Genomic DNA, 21,812 nt, shown 5'->3' with positions numbered 1-21,812 from the left:
GAAGGAAACAAGCTTCCGGGGACCGGTTTCTGCCATTTCAGGCGTCGTCGGCCCAGCTTGCTTCAATCCTGATGGTGCAATGAGCAAGGGACTCACATCTGAGTATACCCTTCCACGCTTATGGTGGACAAAATGATTCAGAAAAGGGGGTGGTGATAAACAGAGTGCCTGAATTAAGCAGACCACTCTTACCCAGTCCAAAGATCCGGGCTTGATTCATCACCGTTTTTTAGCTCACTGCACCATCCCAGCTCAGAACTTGGCTATATGCAAATGAGTCTGTTCCTGTCCCAGTGCATGATGGGAACAGGGCAAACCAAACTACCAAGCCAATTCTTATATTGGGAAGGAAACAAGCTTCCGGGGACCGGTTTCTGCCATTTCAGGCGTCGTCGGCCCGGCTTGCTTGAATCCTGATGGTGCAATGAGCAAGGGACTCGATCTGAGTATACCCTTCCACGCTTATGGTGGACAAAATGATTCAGAAAAGGGGGTGGTGATGAACAGAGTGCCTGATTTAAGCAGACCACTCTTACCCAGTCCAAAGATCAGGGCTTGATCCATCACCGTTTTTTAGCTCACTGCACCATCCCAGCTCAGAACTTGGCTATATGCAAATGAGTCTGTTCCTGTCCCAGTGCATGATGGGAACAGGGCAAACCAAACTACCAAGCCAATTCTTATATTGGGAAGGAAACAAGCTTCCGGGGGCTTCCTTGGCAGGGTATACTCAAACATGAGTCCCTTGCTCACTGCTCCATCAGGATTCAAGCAAGCCGGGCCGACGAGGCTGAAATGCCAGAAACCGGTCCCCGGTAGCTTGTCTCCTTTCTGGTGAAGAATTGGCTTGGTAGTTTGGTCTGCCCTGTTCCCATGATGCACTGGGCCAGGGACAGACTAATTTGCATATAGCCAGGTTCTGAGCTGGAATGGGGCAGTGAGCTAAATAACGGTGATGGATCAAGCCCTGATCTTTGGACTGGGTAAGAGTGGTCTGCTTAATTCAGACGCTCTGTTCATCACCACCCCCTTTTCTGAATCGTTTTTGGCCACTATAGGTGTGGCAGGGTATACTCAGACATGAGTCCCTTGCTCACTGCTCCATCAGGATTCAAGCAAGCCGGGCCGATGAGGCTGAAATGCCAGAAACCGGTCCCCGGTAGCTTGTCTCCTTTCTGGTGAATAATTGGCTTGGTAGTTTGGTCTGCCCTGTTCCCATGAAGCACTGGGCCAGGGACAGACTAATTTGCATATAGCCAGGTTCTGAGCTGGGATGGGGCAGTGAGCTAAATAACGGTGATGGATCAAGCCCTGATCTTTGGACTGGGTAAGAGTGGTCTGCTTAATTCAGACGCTCTGTTCATCACCACCCCCTTTTCTGAATCGTTTTTGGCCACTTTAGGTGTGGCAGGGTATACTCAGACATTAGTCCCTTGCTCACTGCTCCATCAGGATTCAAGCAAGCCGGGCCGACGAGGCTGAAATGCCAGAAACCGGTCCCCGGTAGCTTGTCTCCTTTCTGGTGAAGAATTGGCTTGGTAGTTTGGTCTGCCCTGTTCCCATGATGCACTGGGCCAGGGACAGACTAATTTGCATATAGCCAGGTTCTGAGCTGGGATGGAGCAGTGAGCTAAATAACGGTGATGGATCAAGCCCTGATCTTTGGACTGGGTAAGAGTGGTCTGCTTAATTCAGACGCTCTGTTCATCACCACCCCCTTTTCTGAATCGTTTTTGGCTACTATAGGTGTGGCAGGGTATACTCAGACATGAGTCCCTTGCTCACTGCTCCATCAGGATTCAAGCAAGCCGGGCCGACGAGGCTGAAATGCCAGAAACCGGTCCCCGGTAGCTTGTCTCCTTTCTGGTGAAGAATTGGCTTGGTAGTTTGGTCTGCCCTGTTCCCATGATGCACTGGGCCAGGGACAGACTAATTTGCATATAGCCAGGTTCTGAGCTGGGATGGGGCAGTGAGCTAAATAACGGTGATGGATCAAGCCCTGATCTTTGGACTGGGTAAGAGTGGTCTGCTTAATTCAGACGCTCTGTTCATCACCATCCCCTTTTCTGAATCATTTTTGGCCACTATAGGTGTGGCAGGGTATACTCAGACATGAGTCCCTTGCTCACTGCTCCATCAGGATTCAAGCAAGCCGGGCCGACGAGGCTGAAATGCCAGAAACCGGTCCCCGGTAGCTTGTCTCCTTTCTGGTGAAGAATTGGCTTGGTAGTTTGGTCTGCCCTGTTCCCATGATGCACTGGGCCAGGGACAGACTAATTTGCATATAGCCAGGTTCTGAGCTGGGATGGGGCAGTGAGCTAAATAACGGTGATGGATCAAGCCCTGATCTTTGGACTGGGTAAGAGTGGTCTGCTTAATTCAGACGCTCTGTTCATCACCACCCCCTTTTCTGAATCGTTTTTGGCCACTATAGGTGTGGCAGGGTATACTCAGACATGAGTCCCTTGCTCACTGCTCCATCAGGATTCAAGCAAGCCGGGCCGACGAGGCTGAAATGTCAGAAACCGGTCCCCGGTAGCTTGTCTCCTTTCTGGTGAAGAATTGGCTTGGTAGTTTGGTCTGCCCTGTTCCCATGATGCACTGGGCCAGGGACAGACTAATTTGCATATAGCCAGGTTCTGAGCTGGGATGGGGCAGTGAGCTAAATAACGGTGATGGATCAAGCCCTGATCTTTGGACTGGGTAAGAGTGGTCTGCTTAATTCAGACGCTCTGTTCATCACCACCCCCTTTTCTGAATCGTTTTTGGCCACTATAGGTGTGGCTGGGTATACTCAGACATGAGTCCCTTGCTCACTGCTCCATCAGGATTCAAGCAAGCCGGGCCGACGAGGCTGAAATGCCAAAAACCGGTCCCCGGTAGCTTGTCTCCTTTCTGGTGAAGAATTGGCTTGGTAGTTTGGTCTGCCCTGTTCCCATGATGCACTGGGCCAGGGACAGGCTAATTTGCATATAGCCAGGTTCTGAGCTGGGATGGGGCAGTGAGCTAAATAACGGTGATGGATCAAGCCCTGATCTTTGGACTGGGTAAGAGTGGTCTGCTTAATTCAGACGCTCTGTTCATCACCACCCCCTTTTCTGAATCAGCATTACAACTAGTCAGCTTCAATATGCCCCCAAACAGTGTTTTGTGCTCTGTTGAGGTTACAGGTCGGAACTTGAAGTACCGGATGAACATTTTTGTATCAAAAATATCTGTGCTCTCATCAATTATCAGTGTGTGATATAAAGCGTTACGAAGTTCTGCCATACCTTCACAGTGTATCACACTATTGATGGCCTCAAGGGACTCAAAGGCATAGTTCTTGCTCCGCCAGCTGTCTGGTATCTTCACATACAAAGCTAGGTGGTCATGGATGTCTTGTACAGATAACATTGAAGTGTTCATCTTGACTGCCTGCAACACGTTGTTGATGAGAATCTTTATTTCATTAGGCAGGGATCTTTGTCGTTCAACTACTTCTATTCTATTTGCTTTGTCAGTGGCAGTTTCTGTCAGCACTGCCCGCACTCCAAAACCAAACCTGGCAGTAGCACTTCTGTTTCTCAATATCACAATGGCAGACTCATGAACTTTGCTAATTAGATGGCGTTTCAGGTAATCCAGTTTCCAGCCATCACTCCATTTCTTCCCTGTAGAAAAGTCCCCAACAATCTTGGCTTCGGCACATGTTTTGCAAATCAAACCCACGTCTGGACTGTATTGAAAAAGTTCCCCAAGTTGGACGCAAACCTTGCTTCATGATTTCTGTGTCTCAGCCTCCACAATTTCTTTCATCCACTCTTCCTTGAATACAAGGCAACATTTCTTCCTTTGCGGTGAAGCATCGCACTCTGCAGAATGTACAGCTTTGCGCTTGAACATATTTGTGAGAACTGGGTTTAGCCTGCTACGCCACAAAGCCTGCAAAATAAAGGAACATGGCTAAAGTTGATGCCTATGCTCATGCTTGCAATGTTTCACATAGTACTAAGGTTTGCCGGCAAAACGTAGAGTGCAATTACCTGGATTTTTCTGTTCACTGCCCTGCCCTGCCAAACTTAAATGTAGCACTGTCCGTAGAGCCTACAATAGAAGTAAAGATTATTTCAGCACATTGCGAATTTGTGATACAGCAATATGCTATGTGCACCATAAGGGAACTCTACCAAACAATTACCTGTTCTGCTTGTACTCAAGTATGCCCGTTCAAATGTGTGGGGTACTGTCTGCGAAACCTGCAACGGAAGAAAACAAAGGTAAGGTACGTTGTTATACTACAATGTTGAAGAAGCACCACAGTTTAACTTGACCAAACAATTCCCTGTTGTGCTTGTACTCACGTATGCCCGTTCAAATGTGTGGGGTTCTGTCTGCGGAACCTGAAACGGAAGAAAACATATGTAAGGTATGTTGTTAAACTACAATGTACAAGCTGCACCACAGTTTAACTCTACCAAACAATTACCTGTTGTGCTTGTACTCACGTATGCCCGTTCAAATGTGTGCGGTACTGTCTGCGGAACCTGCAACGGAAGAAAACATAGGTAAGGTATGTTGTTAAACTACAATGTACAAGCTGCACCACAGTTTAACTCTACCAAACAATTACCTGTTTGTTCTGCCTCTACTCACGTCTGCCTGTACAACTGTATTTGTAGCACGGTCTCACAAACCTGCAAAAGAAATGGGGTGCAGATTGTGAATCTATTTACCCAGCACCCCCCAAAATCAAATGTGGAACATAAACAGAATTACCTTGTCTAGTGGGTACTCACGCCTGACCATTCAAATCCAAATACCTTACAGACTGCAAACCTGCAAATTAAAACAAGATGGTTAGCAAAGGCTCTACGAGTTACAAACAATGAATGGGACTGGCCAGATACTCCAATAGGAAAAACGCCCAAATAGTTACCTGGGATTCCAGTTTAGGCAAATAGGCATGTGCCCACGTGCTTCATTATTAGCATTCATTACGTTAAACTGGTCTACAAATATGCATTATATATTACACCTTCTGTGATGTGTTTGGTCGGCCCTCTCGGGCTGTCTGTGGCTGTCTGTGTGTGTGTGTGTGTGTGTCTGTCTGTCTGTCTGTGTGTCTGTCTATGTGTCTGTCTGTCTGTGTCTGTCTGTCTGTGTCTGTCTGTGTCTGTCTGTCTGTCTGTGTCTGTCTGTCTGTCTGTCTGTGTCTGTCTGTGTGTCTGTCTATCTGTGTGTCTGTCTGTTTGTGTGTGTCTGTGTGTCTGTCTATCTGTGTGTCTCTGTTTGTGTGTGTCTGTCTGTCTGTGTGTCTGTGTCTGTTGTGTGTCTGTGTCTGTCTGTGTGTGTGTCTGTCTGTGTGTGTGTGTGTATGTGTCTGTCTGTGTGTGTGTCTGTGTGTGTCTGTGGTGTGTGTCTGTCTGTGTGTGTGTTTGTCTGTCTGTCTGTGTGTGTGTCTGTGTGTGTCTGTCTGTGTGTGTCTGTCTGTGTGTGTCTGCCTCAGGCCTGTATGCACCAGCCCCACAGAACTGCACACACATGGAGTTCTTTAGCAACTTTCATGTACAGTTTAGAGTAGGCTGAACTCTGACAAGTGTGGTATTCCCTCTCTTGGACATATAGATGGGGGACTCGTCCACCCCAAAGACACAAGTTGGTACATGCCGCTGTCTTCGCCAGTCGCTGCTGTGGAACAGAGCTCTGTGTGTACCAAACCTCCCCCATTTCTGGGCTCAAACATCTCCCATTACCATTCCTTTACCAATAATCTCTAGCCTCTGAGGCCTCTTTTCACCAATTATGCCCTATTCAGCGTTGTTTTGTCTTACTCTGTCCTCGTGCATTTTCCTATGCTTTTGAACCTTTACTCTAGTCTTTGCTCATACGTCCCTCTTGCATGAATATGCATGCCTCACACGCACTGCTGCTCTAGTTGATTCATAGATTGATTTATTGATGTCGGTACTTGGCAAGTGTTGCTTCATCCTAGGCTCTACCTTACCTACACCTGAAGCTGATGCATGTATATGTGACATCATGTCTAATATTTAATCCAGGGCTCCTTTGGCCCATGGTGCCTACGGAAAGTATTGTACTTTACGCTACCCACTCACATATTCTGCTGTCTTTGTGCTCTGGATTGTTTGCAATCCAGTCATCAATGTATGACTAATTGTTTCCCACTCAAAAGGCTGCTTTATTCTAATCACGTCCTTATTTCTTGGTGTTGGCACTTGTACTTTGGGCTCCGTGCCAGGCTGTCGCACCTGTATACATATCTTGGACGGCTATATGTTATCTGCTGTGTCACGTCTACCAGTTAATGCACAACTGCCTAGTTGTTGCCCATGTGTACTGGAAGACTGATATCCAGCATACACTGCAGTGAACTAACCTAATGTCCTATTATCCACCCCTTATATCACTGCAACGAACCCACATGCGTTCCTCAAACACTAGCTGTAATGTAAGTAGTATTTTCTCTGCTCTGTGTCCAGTTAACACTTGGTTGACTTCTGCCTGGTGCTTTCACACAAACTATGTTCAGCGCTCTGAAAATCCTGCAGAGTGAAGCCTGTGCTATATAAAACAACAAACAGAATTTAAGGGGAACCCCATGTCTACACCCTCCATTCCCCTGAATGTCTGCCTATCCTTCTGTACCAAGCCTTCCTCCCTCTTCTCCAGTCGTCACCACCTCTGTCTGCTCCTACCTGTCTCCCTTGGCGGAGTTTCCCCTCTTTGTGGCGCCTGTTACTCCATGCTTCTCTAATGTCGGCCTAATTATCCGAAGCTTCTCACCTCTTTCTGTCTCATCCTCTTCGTGTCTGATCTCTCTGGTGCGCCTTTTTCCGACTCTCTCCTCTTCTCACGCCACTCTGTTACTTGTCCGATCTGTTTTCTGTCTCCTCTGTTCATCTCAACAGTGTCTCTCCTTCTCATCCTGCTACCCCCTCACCTTCTCTTTCAAATGTTCTTCCCGTGTCTTGTCTCTACACTCCTCGACCCTGTCTCTCCCACTTCTCACTCCTCCTGTCTCCTTTTTCATGTCCATCCCTCTCTCTGTCCAAAATTCTTACTCTATTCTCTCTCACTCTCTTGTTTTTTTTCTCTTCTTTACACTACTATCTTTCGTTTTCTCCACTTTCCACATTCCCTCATATATCATTTTTTTTTTCATTTACAAAAGCCAACTTATTCAATTATTTGCTTTGAGCAACAACAGTGTGCTCAGTAGCATTGCCTGCTATTTATCTATATTTAATGGTGTGAGTCAGCACATGACTTAAGCCCTGGTGTATGTCTGGAATAGCCCATGTGATGTTCAATATGATTCTATACCCAAGTTGCCTTGTGCCAGTGCACCAACTGTGGGCAAAAAAATAGGCTGTATTTACTTTGTATGTATCAAGGCCAAATTTATATCGCACCTCTTTCACCCTAGGTTTCCGTTTGAAAGGGGAGCTATTGAGTATTATTGCATCATAACGGTGGCATGTTCAACAAAGGTCAATTTGTCAGTGAAGTGTGCACGTGGCACGTTGGCCACTCTACAGCCAATAATCTGAATAAGGGCTGCATAAGAGAAGTGGGAGACAATATAGTGCAAATTAGGACCAGCTATAGTCCAAGTGGTTTTGTTTTGGTTTAAAGATCAGGCCCCATCTAAAAGAAACAGAATTCTACATATTTACGTTTAAGTTGAAAACTGTTAATTTTATCAACCATTTTAGATTGGAACTCTAGAAGTACCTTGATCCTTAAGCACATGGGCCCACATGCATCATTGTGTCTTTTTGCATTTCTTAATTTGCGAAAAATAAGGAATCGCAAATTAAGAAATGCAAAATGATATGCATCAATATTTTCGGTATTCTTTTGGGATTCGGTAAAAATCGCAATTTTTACCGAATCCCAAAGAAATACCGATTTCTTAACTTAATTTTCGCAATTCCCATTGATTCCTATGGGCCAAAAGGCCCATAGGAGTCAATGGAAATTGCGAGTGGCACTTAGAAAATTTCATGGGTGCAGGGGGGGTCCAAAGGACCCCCCCATGCACCCCTGAAATGTATTTTTCGCATCATGTTGCACACACACATGTCCTAAGGACATGTGTGTCCGTAACATGAATGTTGAAAAAAAAACATTTTACACATTTTACACACTTTTTCCAAATTTACCGAGTGGTTCAACCACTCGGTAAATTTGGCACCCTATTTGCGAATTTTCACTTTTTAAAAAAATGATGCATTGCTTTTAAGAAATCGCACATCTGCGACTTCTTAAAAGCACCCGCAATTTTAGAATTCGCACACATGTTACGAATTCTAAAATTGCTTCATGCATCCCAAAAAGCACTTTTGCATTCGCAAACGGCCGATTTTAAGGAATCGCACCGTTTGCGAATACAAAAATGCTTGATGCATGTGGGCCATCGTGTTTTTAACTGTTAGCAATAGGTAAAAGAATACAAATAAGACTCCCTTGAAATGTAATTTTATTATTTGCATCAGAAGTGTGACCCGATCAGCCAAAGTATAGATAATGTTTTACTTTTCCTATTAATAGTATCTCTCAATGGAACACCAACAACTGTCTAGCTAAAATACCCCTAAACCCAGTGTTCTGCATAGCAGACAGCCACTGTTGTACCCCCTTCTTTACTACATCAATTACTGTTCTGGAATTCAACGGTTGCAATGACATTATACTATTTGCAAAAGATGCATTTGCTGAGGTTAGAGTGTGAAATGGGCTGTACAGAAATAGGCAAAATAAGCAATTTCCTAAAGCAGATGGGAGTTGGGGGAGAAGGGAGAAGCTAGAGAATAAAAACTTAGTAAATAAATTCAGTTGCAGTATGAACGTTACACCGATTCAATCAATTACTGTTCACAGCAAATCAGTTGATCATTTTTGCTGTTTTCGGGATGTTTATTGGTCGTAAATTATGATTTAATTAAACTAGTTGTAAATGGATAGGTGAAAAACTTGTCAAACAAACTTGGGTCAAATTAATTCATATAAAAACCTTAAACTAACCCAGATTGCCTTTGAACCAGATGTGGACCTTTCCCAGTGTAACCTTACAAAAATAATAAATAAAAAAATATAAGATAATTTGGCTTTTTTGGTCGACCAGTGATGTACACATTGTATTTGAAGTAAATTCCAATTTGATTGCTTAATAAGAAAACATTCACCTGTTCGGAAAATATCAATATTTCTAGTCCCTAAAAATGTCAATTTGTGCACTTTTTTCGATTTTGGACTCTTACATAAGTGCATGAAGATTACTCTGGATTTTGTTTCATAGTATATGCAAAATAACAAACTAAAGTTTGATAAAGTTTAACACAAACATCTTGCCATAAAAATTCACAACTTGGCCATCTGCATTTACATAGCGAAATGTGCTTGTGTTCAAATCTTTCAAATAAAAAGTCCCCTTTACTACTTTTATAGAGCTGCTGTATTCCATAATGTAAATTCGGGAAAAAAAGGTAAGCATGTTACCAATATGTATAGTTTTGTCTGAATTTAGAGGTATCCATGGGCATTAAGTGGGCAGATAGTGTATGGTTGGTAGAAGTGAAGCACCTCGAAATATTAGTTAGGATCCAACATGTGTTGTCGTGGTTCTTTTATCGGAGAAGAAACTTTTGAGAAGAAACACCTGCCCGATGCTCACAACCAGCAGAATGACAGCTTCTCCTACTGACCAATAGGCCACTCTTGTATTGAGGTCCTCTGCTAGGCTGCGGCTTTGAGCTTCTCTTAAACGGAAGTGTGTCTGATAGTCAAGGACAGACTTCAGAGCTTCGTGAATGGAAACGCAAGCCGACTCCATCTGAGTAAGTGCAGTGACTCTGTTTTCACTTGGAAACAAGGGAGGATCCTCTCCGACCTGGAAGTCGAAGTATACGGTTTTGTGTGTGAACATGGAAAACTCATTGCTGAAACAAAACTTATATGTGCCATTTCTAGAAGCAGTAAATGTAAAGCTGTCATACTGCTTCTTCATCTCTTTGTAGAGCACTATGCCATCAGGGTCCTCCAAACGGCAGTCTACATCATAGTGGCCTTCAGTGATCACCTGAAATTCCAGAGTGCACCTGGTGCCCTGAGCGATATCTTCATAGAAACACTGCTTGGCATTGTCAGGCAGCTCAAACGTGATCTCCGAGGCAACAGCGTAACCCCGAAAAAGAAGGAAAGAGCAAACAAATCTCCACATGGGCGCGATCCTCATCAGCATCATAGTTACCACGTTTAATGCCTTGATATGAAGAGCCCTTGCAGTGGTACCCCAGGCGCTGAGACCAGCAGATGAGACGGGAGACAGGAGACGGGAGCCGGAAAGCGGAAGGCTTCCGGAAGCGCTCCCTCATATATCCCTCCTCGTTGCCTTCTTTTCATTGAATTCTTTGTCATTGGTCACACTTTCTTTATATATATTATATTAGGTGTTCTTCTAAAGCGCTCAAATGCCAAAAACGGCTTCTTGGCACTAGCTGAGATAGCAGGAAGCAATGAGATCCCATACGTGGCAGTTTAGCAGGAATAGAAAAGCCCGGCATGATGGGGTAAGGAAAAGTACCCCCCCTTCCCAAAACCCCCGGCACCACCCGCGCTGTCCCGTGTCCTCCTGCATGCCTGCCAGTAATGAGTGCTAAAAGCCCTCAGCCTGCTCGGCGCTGTTTAACTCGTCACCAATCACGGCCGCTGGACTTCGATTTAAATAAAGTACATGTTGTCATAAATGACAAGACCCGTATAAGTAATGAGCAAAATGCTACATAGACAACATATTAAATTTGCAGCGTGGGCCACCAAATGCAATGACACTGTGCAGCGGCTTGTTTGAGCAAGGAAATGAACAATGTAAACGGAGCTCGGCAGCGAAGGAAATTAAAAGTGTAAACTGAGCTCGGCTGCGGCGTCACCTCTTAGATGGAGATGGCTTCCTACTACTGTTATTTTCATGCTCCTACCAGACCTGGTCCTGCCTGCGCACAAACTTTAATGCAGAAAGCAGGCTGTCAAAAAAACGAAAATGCATTATACAGTGTTTTTTTTGTTGTTTTTAGTGTTGCTCGTGTACAGCGCTAGCGCTCCAATACCTTCGGGTCGATTTTGCGCTATATAACTGGGAAAAATAAATAAATCAAGGTTCTCCTCCTCAGAGCCACATGTAAGACTTCTCAAGAAGTGTCTTCAACCGCACGGCTGGCACCCTGTCTGCAAAAGTTGCATATATTCAAAACGATACAGTGCGTGCGCTTCAGCTGAATCCAAAAGCGCCGGCGGCAGGTCTCGCTGCTGGGGGAAGCAACAAAAGCAAGTGCCCAGATTGTAAAACTTACCTGCCACTTCAAGGTGATCACTTTCGATGTCTTCCGTCCACTGCAATCAGGAAAGTCTTCCATCCACCGCAATCAGGAAATGCCTGTTTTTCGCGCCGCTCGCCTTTTAAAAGCGGCAGCGCGAAAGCTCTCGAGGGATGTACGGTGTGTGCGCACTCCACACATGGCACTGCGCGCTTGGGGCTACAGAAGTGCGCGGCCGCGCGGCTTATTGGGAACATAGCCGATGACATACCCCAAGAACTCTACTTCTGGAGTGTGAAAAAGCATTTTTCAAGTTTAGCATACAGGGAATACCGCTGTAGCCGTTCCAGCACTGCAGACACATGAGGGATGTGTTCTTCCATGGAAGATGAGTACACAAGAATATCGTCTATATAAACGATACATGACAAATCCAGTAATCCTCTCAAAACTTCATCCATGAAGTATTGGAATGAGGCGAGGGCATTACAAAGCCCGAAAGGCATCACCTGGTATTTGTAAAGTCCGAACTTGGTTCTAAAGGCCGTCTTCCACTCATCCCCCCGCACTCTCACCAGATTATATGCTCCACGGAGGTCTAGCTTGGTAAAAACCGTAGCTCCCTTCAGTTGGTCCAACAGAACAGGAATTAAGGGGAGGGGATATCTGTTCTTCTCGGTGACACGATTGATCGCCCTATAATCAATACATGCTCTTAGCCTCTTTCACGCTTCGGAATAAAAAAAAGAGGTGAGGATGCTGGTGAAGATGACGGACGAATGAAGCCATTAGCCAACATTTTTTTCAGGTATTGCTGTAAATAAATGGTTTCTGCTTCTGTAAGGGCGTAGATACGACTACACAGGATGCTGGCTCCTGGTTCTAGCTCAATAACGCAATCATACGCTTTATGTGGAGGCAGTTTGCTTGCTTCCTGTTCACTGAACACAGTATGGTATATCTGGTATTCTTTGGGTAAGGTGGTAATACATCCTACAGTTTGTGCATTACAACTGCTGGCTAGTAACTCCGCAGGATTTTCTCTTTTGGCATGTTCTTGTATTCTGTCAGGAGTACAATGTTCCTTACAATACGAGGAATTCATCGTGACTGTTCGTGCCGACCATTGCACATAGAGATCATGTAGAATCAGCCATGGCATGCCCAATATGAGAGTGAAACGAGGGGCGTCTATCAAATCGAATTGAATGAGCTCACAATGATTCAGGCCAACCTGCATTTGAATCTGCTGGATATAATATCGTACTGGACCTGACGTAAGTTCTGTTCCATCTACGGCTTTTACCAATTCCAGGATCTTCTTCTTTACGCAAGGCATGCCTATTTCCTATGCATAGCTTTGGTCAATAAAATTGCCTGTAGCCCCTGAGTCTAGTAGAGCATGTACTAACACCAATCCAGATCCAGGTATATCCAAGGTAACACATACATTCATATGTGCCACTGCGTTTTGCACTGTATTAAGCACTGCAGGACACACCTCTTCCTCCTGTGGCCTCAAACAAGGGGTCTGAGACTTGTTTGGGCATTCTAGTTTTCCGAATTCTCAAGCGGGTAATCCACCACTGGCACCCTCTGAACCCTTTTAAACTGTCTACGCATTGTTCTGGTTTTCGCCGTACAATCTTTAATAAAGTGCCCAGGTTTTCCACAATACATACATAGCCTTTGTTTCCTCCTTCGCTCTCTTTCCTCTTGGTTTAGTGGTCCTCGGATGCCACTAATCTGCATGGGTTCTGTCCCATCTGAAGTGGGAGAAGGTCCCTCAGTACTGCTCTTGGACGGGGGGTTATGTATCTGGTTTGGAGGCGATATTTGTCTCCTCTCCTTTCTTGTAATCAATGGTCTAATTGCACTGTGAGATCAATTAGTTCATCACAAGTGGTTGGTATGTGTACTACCTGTGCTAGGACGTCCTTTAACTCACTTCTCAATCCCTGGTAATAAAGTGAGGTTCTTTTTTCCATAGGCCAATCGGTTTCAGATATAAGTCTATTGAAAGTGGTGATGAATGACAATAAGTCCTGATTACCTTTTTTGAGTGTAATTAGTTCCCTGTCTAAGAGAGTAAGTGTGCTTTCCTATCAAATAACTTGCACAAGGCAGGGTCGTCTCTTTCTATGAGGGGAATGACCAGCTAGCTGCATTACCCTCAAGATAAGACATTACGAAGGCTGTTTTGGTCTGGTCATTAGGGAACACTGCCGGTTTACACATTAAATTTAACTTACATTGCCCTAGGAATATACCAAATTTCTTTGGGTCCCCAAAGAATCTTTCAGGGGGAGCTAAAGGTAACTGTGCGGGCTGTATGACCTGTATGGTGGAAGGACCTGCACCCCCTCCCACGGTATGTGTTGATTGCCCTGTACTTGTATCATGAGATGCTGGTGGAGGTTTTTCCAAATCCTGATATATTGAGCCCCCCGTGTATCTGTGGGACTAGAGCGAGACAACCCAGCAACCTCACATCTCATGGTGTTCATTTTGTTCCGTAATTCTTGGTTCTCACCCCTGAATGCATCTACTTCCATTCTTAAGGCGGTCAATGTTTCCAACACTGATGTAAGTACAGTGTTGGTGTCCATCGTTCAGGCTGTAATTAACCGTGGGCTTGTCACTCTGTCCTGTAGAGATAGGTTACCACTAACCTTACAGCTGGATACAGAGGGAATGATGATATGCTAAGTATTCCCTTCCCCTACGGGGAGATACCCATGAGTATATAGGTAAAACACTGCACGGATAACCCCACTACCGGGAAAAGGGAAAAAAGGGACAAAAGAAACAATAAAGTTGCAGCTGCTAGGCTCAGATAAGGGATGTCGTTGGATGTGGTGAACCTCACTCTCCTACAATCCACCCCTTATGCCCTGTAAATGAAATACAATACACAAATAAGTTCACATATTCCTCAGTACCACTCCCCATGTACCCCTATGTGTATATGTACTTACATATCATGCAGCTATACATCTCCCAACGTAAATGAGCACAAAAAGAGAAAAATAAAGAAAAATAGAACATACACAGTCTTGATTCACACAAAAATGAGGCACTTATCTTTACTGTAGATAATCCTCTGTTATACTTGGTATAATCCTTCTTGCAGCTGTGCTTCTCAAGGATTCTCTGAGATCACCTCCGGTAATTCTCTCATGAATATATCGCGCTCCTGAGCGTATGAAATACTTGTCAAAAATCAGTATGCTTATGTAACCTCCTTGCACGTAGGCCTCCTTCCTCTGGAAGTTTCCCAATAATTAAAACAGCCAACCAATACTTCCACGTATTTGTTGGCGGACAGCCGGGACAAGAAGTTATTACCAAAATAGAAGCGCTTCTGTCGCGCATATGCCCCTGTTCTGTTTGCGTTATCACCGAACAGCTCCAGGGCTCTATATCCAAACAAAAAGGAAAAGTACTTAACAGAAATCCTCGAGCGAGCTGGAATCGCTCACAGGAAAGGCCGATCTGATTAATGACAGCTGCACTCTGCCTTTGTGTGCTGCTTCAACCAAGCCGTAGGAGCCAAATTCGGGCTTCAAATAATGGTTACTACCCACAACGTATGAGACGCTGGGCAGAAACTGAGGCATTTCGGAGGCATTTCCTTACAGAGCTCACTTTGTCATGAAAAGCCACCGTCCTCTGCCAATGAGGCAGAAATCCTGAAATACTCCAGAGGGCATAGAAGCCCGACACAACAGCTTTCTCATTATCCTTTCACCACGGGAAAGTCTTGAGTGACAAGTCCCAAGCATGAAGAGGGCAGGGCTTAAATAAACAAGTCAGATGCCCTAACCAGCTCTCCCTCCGGATTATGGGAGATGTAGATCTATGCCCAACAATCACACAGTGTTATGTGTTCCTATTCTGTGTAACTATCTGTGCCTAACCATGACACCCAGGAGGACTAGTGGATGACCCATCAGGGCGGTTAACCTCAAATATATAAGTAACTTGTTTCCCAATGGAGACAAAGGCCTACTTTGCCCCCAGGCCCATGTGGGTAGGTGAGAAATTAGTCATTCAAAGGCTAGCCACAACTCTAGGGTGGGCTAGTGGTTCTTTATAGCCAAGGATGGCCCATGCCATCATAAAAACTCCTAAAAATAGTGGGCTCTGGGTAGTTTGGTGATATACACCCACTGGACTGCCCACAGGGCTAGTAGCCTATTTGTTGCTAGCCCTCACACCCCCAAACACCCCCTAAATCCAGGATTTAAGGGGAACCCCTGACACCCGAACTTCAGATCTGCTCTGAAGACAAAGAGAACAAAGAGAAGCTATGTCAGCACATGGCAGGACTCCACGAAGAAGAGGCGCAAAGTACTGCACCTGTGGCAGCCCCCTGCACCCACCAGACTACGACTTGTCCAGTACCAGAGACCAATTCCAAAAGGAAGGTGAACTCCTTTGCAAGCCAAAGACTTCACCAGGACTTCTATGGGCTAGAGGTACTAGTACCCTTCAGTCGGCAGGCACAAACCGCACTTCCACGTTCCGAAGAAGGAACGACCAGCTCGAAAGTAACTACCAGTTGCCTTCTGGGAAGTGTAGTCCTGATCCTCGCTGAGCCTCAGCTCCCTACAGGGTTCCCAGGTCCTCTTGAGAAAGATTGATCCAGCCATGACCTTTGCCAGGACCGAGGCTTGTTGGTGGTCAAGCTGACTACTAACTGCTTCACTCGAAGCCCCATGCAGAGGTAGCCTTCTGTACGATCCCCCTTCCACTTCTGTGGTGCAATTGTCGAGTTCTTGCTTCTCACTGGAGGCTTTGTTGGCACCCTGGTAAAGTCAGCACCGGCAGTCCCATTTAGCACCATGGATAGCCAAGTACACCTCTGCAACTGAGATGCCAGACCTAGGCACAGTTGTGTTGCCTGGTGATTCCTGGTCCAGGGCCACCTCCAAGTTTCACCTCTAAGGGCCTCCTCTGAACTCCACCTGCAAGCATCGTTTTGTCAAGTGTTGTTTTTGACAGGTCCCACAGCTCCCATTTAGCACCAAGGACAGCCAAGTCACCTCTGCACTCAGACTGCATGGGCAAAGTAAAATTGTTCTGACTGTCGCAGCTTGGTCTGTGGACCCACATGACCTTAACTTCAAGTGGGTTCCATTGAACTCACTCCACAAGTGACAGAGAGTCCCCTGAGATTTTCTCCATTGACCGTGATGGTAAAGTTTGACAGCTCTGAAAAGTATTGTTTTCGTGAAACACTTTAAAATTGATAACTCCAGTTATCCACCTTGAATGGACATCATTTCGGTGTCTAAATTTATATAAAAATATGCTCTGTTTTTATAAGTTGGTGTCGAATTTCTTTCGAGTTATCTTAATTACGTATCGTCACTGATGGTACTGTAAAATGCTGTACACATATTCCTGTCTGCTTTTTGCCACTCAACCAGGACTGAAAGAAGGATCACTAGTGTGAATCCGAAATGCACTTTTGGGTATTGTGTCAATATTACATCCTCCAAGTTCAAAGGGCATACACAAGATGGGGTACATTACACAGATGGTGTGGTTGAGGGTGTTTGTGCCATCAGGTGTGGTTTAAATAAGGATGTTGGCTGAGAGAGAGAGACATGTTGTGGCCAGTAATTGCATATTCTTACCTGGAATAAAGATGTATGAAAGCCATCAATAAGCGTAAACTGATAAAAGTGGAGCTGTGCACTCTTAAGCCACCCATAGTTTGTATGCAGGAAACACACCTGTCTGGGGATCAACCGCGTTGCTGTACTAGCATGGTTATAGAGCACTGGGGGTGTCTTGCTTTAATTCGGCTAGCAGGGGTGTGGCAGTTCTAGCGTGTGACTCCAGCTGGTCTGTGGTCAAAATTAAGGCAGATACTGTGTGCTGATGGCTGATTACAGTAATTCAGAGAGGAGACTTGAAACTTACTGTATGTATGGTCTACAGGCCTAACAAGAATGATCCCTGTGTATTTGACTATCTACTGGCTGAGCTGCAATGTTGGCTGGATCCTTTGGTACTGTGTGGGGATTTTAATGTTATCCTTGTCTCAGGGTTAGATTCCACGTGTAAGGAGCCTGGCAATGCAACAATAGGGAGAGGGGGTAAGAAGTTCCTCAGAGGAACAATGTGGCAGATCATTAGCTCATATGCTTTGGTGAGTATTTGGCAGTCGAGTAGGTTATTGGATCCAGGTTTCCCCTTTTACTAAACATTGCATAGGGCTCTGTCTAGGATCGATATGTTTTTAGTAAGTCACTCACGTCAAGTTCATGCTAGCATTCGCATGAACATTGGCACTGACCTGCTATATCAACCTGGCCATCCTGGGAGCTGGTCTTTTGATCCAAAACTGCTGCTAGAGGAGAGATATATCCTGGCTATTGGTTCTTCACTCAAAACTGTAGTATGGGACTGTCTTCAGGTCTTCTGCAGGGGATAGACATTAACCTACTTAATACATCAGCAGAAGGATCTATGTGCTGAGGAATCCCAGACACAAGAAACTCTTATATTCCTCGAGGCCAGACTGGCCCAAAGGGCCACAGTACAGGATTGGCAGGGAACCTCAGTGGCGTCAAAGCTGCTACAGGTCCTGCAGACAACCCTTAAGAAAGGCATCTGGGATAGGGGTTAATAAAAAGATCCGGGATAAGCAACTGCTTTATTTTAAAAACAGCAAGGAAATGGGCCGGCTCCTAGCATTGAGGGCTAGAGATAGAGTCAGTAGTAATTTGATTCGGGGAGTTGTTAATACACAGTGTAAATTATTGGTTGATGAGACGAGGATCAGGAAAGAATTTAAACACTTGTATCAAAATCTATATACAGGGGATTGTGTCACCTCCATGGAAGATGTCAATGACTACATAGAGGAATGAGTGTAAATTGAGATAAAGGCAGTCTGATCATTTAGAGGACCCCATCTCTTTAGCAGGGGTTCAATTGGCTATTAGGCAACTAGATAATGGGAAGGCTTGTGGGGTGGATCACATTCCTTTGGAATTCTACAAATCGTTCTCATGGGTACAAGCACCTATTCTTAGAGACGTTTTTAATTCCCTATTTCTTTAGCCAAGCCCGTGCTCATGGGGAGAGACCAAGATAGTCATCTTTCCTGAGAACGGAAAGCATCCAACGAACTGTAGCTCTTATTGGCTGATATCTTTGATCAATGCAAACTCCAAGATCTATACTAGAGTTCTGGCCAACAGACTATTCATAGTGATCATCGATTTGGCAGATCCTATGCAACATTGGTTCATCCCAGAGCGTGTTATGACTTCTGATATGAACATGACTATAACTGCCCTGAAGGTCGCGTCAGTGGAGGAGACCCTTATAGGGATGATTCTGTTAGATGCCGAAAAGCCATTTGACCGGGTCTCCTGGCAAGGTATTTGGGTGACGATGGCTAGGTCAGGGTTTAGCTTGGGGTTTATTACCCAGTTTCAGTTGCTCTATACAGGGCTAACAGCAAGGATACTCTGTTGTGACAAATTATCGGACCCTACTAAAAATACCTGGGGTAAGTGACAAGGGTGCACATAATCACAACTTTTTGCATTATGTTTGCAGCCCTATATCCAGGCTCTGCAACTAGCCCACTCTATTTGTTAATTAAGTCTACATCACTTGGAGCTCAAGGTATTGGCTTATGTTGATGATGTTGCAATTCTGACATTACATCCAGTGGCGGCCTTGAAGGCAGTTGAGTTGCTAGCAATGGTGTTTGGACGGTACTATGGATAGAAGCTTAACTTGAATAAGACTTTGGTGATCTCAAATGTCTCTGCTCAAGATTCAGATCAAAGGAAGGTTCAGTACGACACTTACTTAGGTGTAGTATTGTCCATATGAGCACAGGAAATCATTCAGTTGTATTATGGTAAGGTTTACAATCACTCTATGGAGACTTTTATTACATTTAACCAATTGCACCTAGGGCTTATAGGGAGGTGTAATCTTCTTAAAATGATAATATTACCTAGGTATCTGTATCTCTTTGGATGTATACCATTATATCCCCCAAAGAACTTATTATAAGATTGAATAAATGTGGCATTGGATCATATGGAGCTATAAAAAGCCGAGGTGTAAGATACAGTATCTCCACCTGCCACAGGAGAGCAGCGGAATGTCCCTACCTGCTATCCGAATATATTACCTGCAATCCTTAATTTTCTGACTTACTATGGTTCTGGGCAAGGAACGATGGGCACTCAGGTCAATATCTTAAGACTATCTACTGTGGGGGGCAAATGTTGGACTACACACAGGCATTATAGATATGGGCTGCTTCAAGTGGATGAGGTTGAAGAGACTACGGTTATCATCAAATCTGGGTTTATGTAAAAAAGTTATTTCCTGGTATCACCTAGTATAATCAATACACGCTATTAGGTTTTAATCTGAATCTCTCATTATCCATACATGAAAGTGCTCTCAGGTGGTGGGGTATGCTGGAACTGCATACATTAGGTCAACTGTTTGACATATGCTCTCTGTTTGACTATGCTCTGTTTTGAGGCACTACAACAGCAGTTCTCTTTTCCTCGTCAGAGTTTTTTAAGATTTCCTCAGCTTCATCATTTTTAGTTGGGACTGGAAGTGGGAGAGATGAATTGTGCACAGAATTAATTTCTTGAATTTCTCATAGATATGAATTGTAAAGGAAGTATAAGGTCCTCCCATAAAATTATTCTTGCAGCCGGAGTGGAAGGGAGAGTGTACCTCTTCTATGAAAGGTATGGTGGCGCTGCAAGAAGTTCAAAGTAGTAATATCTTGGCACATACATTCCTCAATGTCTCGAGTGAAGACCCACCCTTGTATGTTTCTGAATGATTTATACTATACATACTGTTACATAAAATGAGGATAATGTAGGACAGTCAATACTTTAGGTGTGGGTTTGACGGACCTGGTGTGGTTCACAAATTTGATACTGGTGTTCGTTTACAGGGGCATACTATTTTCTGGAAGCTGAATGGGCTATTTTCTATTGATTGTCAATGGGACTCTAAGCTGATAATACTGAGAAAAAATATTCTGCTCAGATCCCATCAGCTCTATCAGGGATTTACTTTTTAGCTATCACTACTGCTAGGCTGGCTATGGCACAGCCCTGGTTACTTGCCAGTGCCCCTGATCCCAAGATGTGGTGACAAGAATTTCTAAATATTTGTTCGCTTGAAATGTTAGTTCTCAAAAATGATCAGCACAGAAAGAGATTTAGAACATACTGATATTGAGATGTACTTGGGACCCATTACGAGATTGGAAGTCAGAGGTATTGGCTGGTCTTGACATGTCAATCCCAAAGTGTATTATTATATGGATTATTCTTCTATGATGGATGTATTTATTGCTATTTATACTGATATGATGCATGCAGCACGTTCATGCATTTCGCTTTTGATAAATGTTTTATCATGCATGCTTTGTGATGCCCTAATTAAAAAAAAAGTTCCATCTGCAGCAACTATTGTCCTCATTTATGAGGAATTGGTGTAGGGCAGCACCACAAGTCTTCTTGCAGCGCTGCCCTAAGCCAATGAGTAAGGGCAGAAATGCACCATATTTATGAAATATGGTGCATTCCTGCCTATTCCCCTTGTGCTAGTTCACAATTTGCTGCCTAACACCAGTGTAGGCATCCTTGCACCATGGTGCAAGGGTGCCTCCATTGCAGGCAGGGTTGTTTTTGTGCATGAAGGGTCAGAATGCAGCACACAAGGAAAGCGGAAAGAATGAGGATAAATGAAACCAATTCTCCTCATCACGCCTGCTCTGGGGTTGGGGGGCATCTGGTTTAGGCGATGCCCCAGGTTTACGTGATTTTGAAAATCTGGGGCCGCGTCAAAATCCATGGGTGCATACATTTCTATTCAGTAGTCATGTAATAAACCAGTACAGCACATACAAAAGGGAAGGCATCAGAAATTTGAAGTATTTAAGGAATGTAGATAAAGTGCTGGTAGGATTAGCACTTAAAGATGACTGCGAGCAGTTCGAGCCGCTTTGTGTACATGTTGTGTACATATAAGATATAAAAGATATATACAATTGTTTATATCCGGACTACAAAAGCGAAGTAACATCAGAAAACGAGATCTTCGTATCTGATAAGTAGGTGATCCCTTACTTTTTTATATGGTCATTAAATTTGGCAACATTCTTTTAGCTTTAAATGCATTGTATAAAGATAGGAAATGTAGTATCATGTTGGACACATTTTAGTGTTTCAGCAGGCACAGGTTTACCAGTCACTCCTTGAAGGCTGGCCTTTACACCCACCCCACACCCATCCAACACAGGCGTTACAGCAGGCTTAAGGAGTGACGCAGTGTAATGGGAATAGTCCTCAAAATGCATTGCTGGTGTTGTGTCGTGCTTGTGACACAACTCCAGCAATGCATGGCTTTTGCCCCAACAGATCCGGCAGAATTTCTGACACATCTGTCAATCCTTGTGCCATGGTGTGTCGT

At 44.5% G+C, this 21,812-nt stretch overlaps 1 pseudogene; it reads right to left on the bottom strand.

Moving 5' to 3' along the window:
- Positions 1 to 9,411: 9,411 nt before the first annotated feature.
- Positions 9,412 to 10,249, bottom strand: LOC144785152 (transmembrane emp24 domain-containing protein 7 pseudogene; annotated as a pseudogene).
- Positions 10,250 to 21,812: the final 11,563 nt, after the last annotated feature.

Source organism: Lissotriton helveticus, chromosome 10 (genome assembly GCF_964261635.1).
Source record: "Lissotriton helveticus chromosome 10, aLisHel1.1, whole genome shotgun sequence".
In the NCBI taxonomy this organism is placed as follows: Eukaryota; Metazoa; Chordata; class Amphibia; order Caudata; family Salamandridae; genus Lissotriton; species Lissotriton helveticus.
This window is presented reverse-complemented; position numbering and strand designations above follow the sequence as displayed.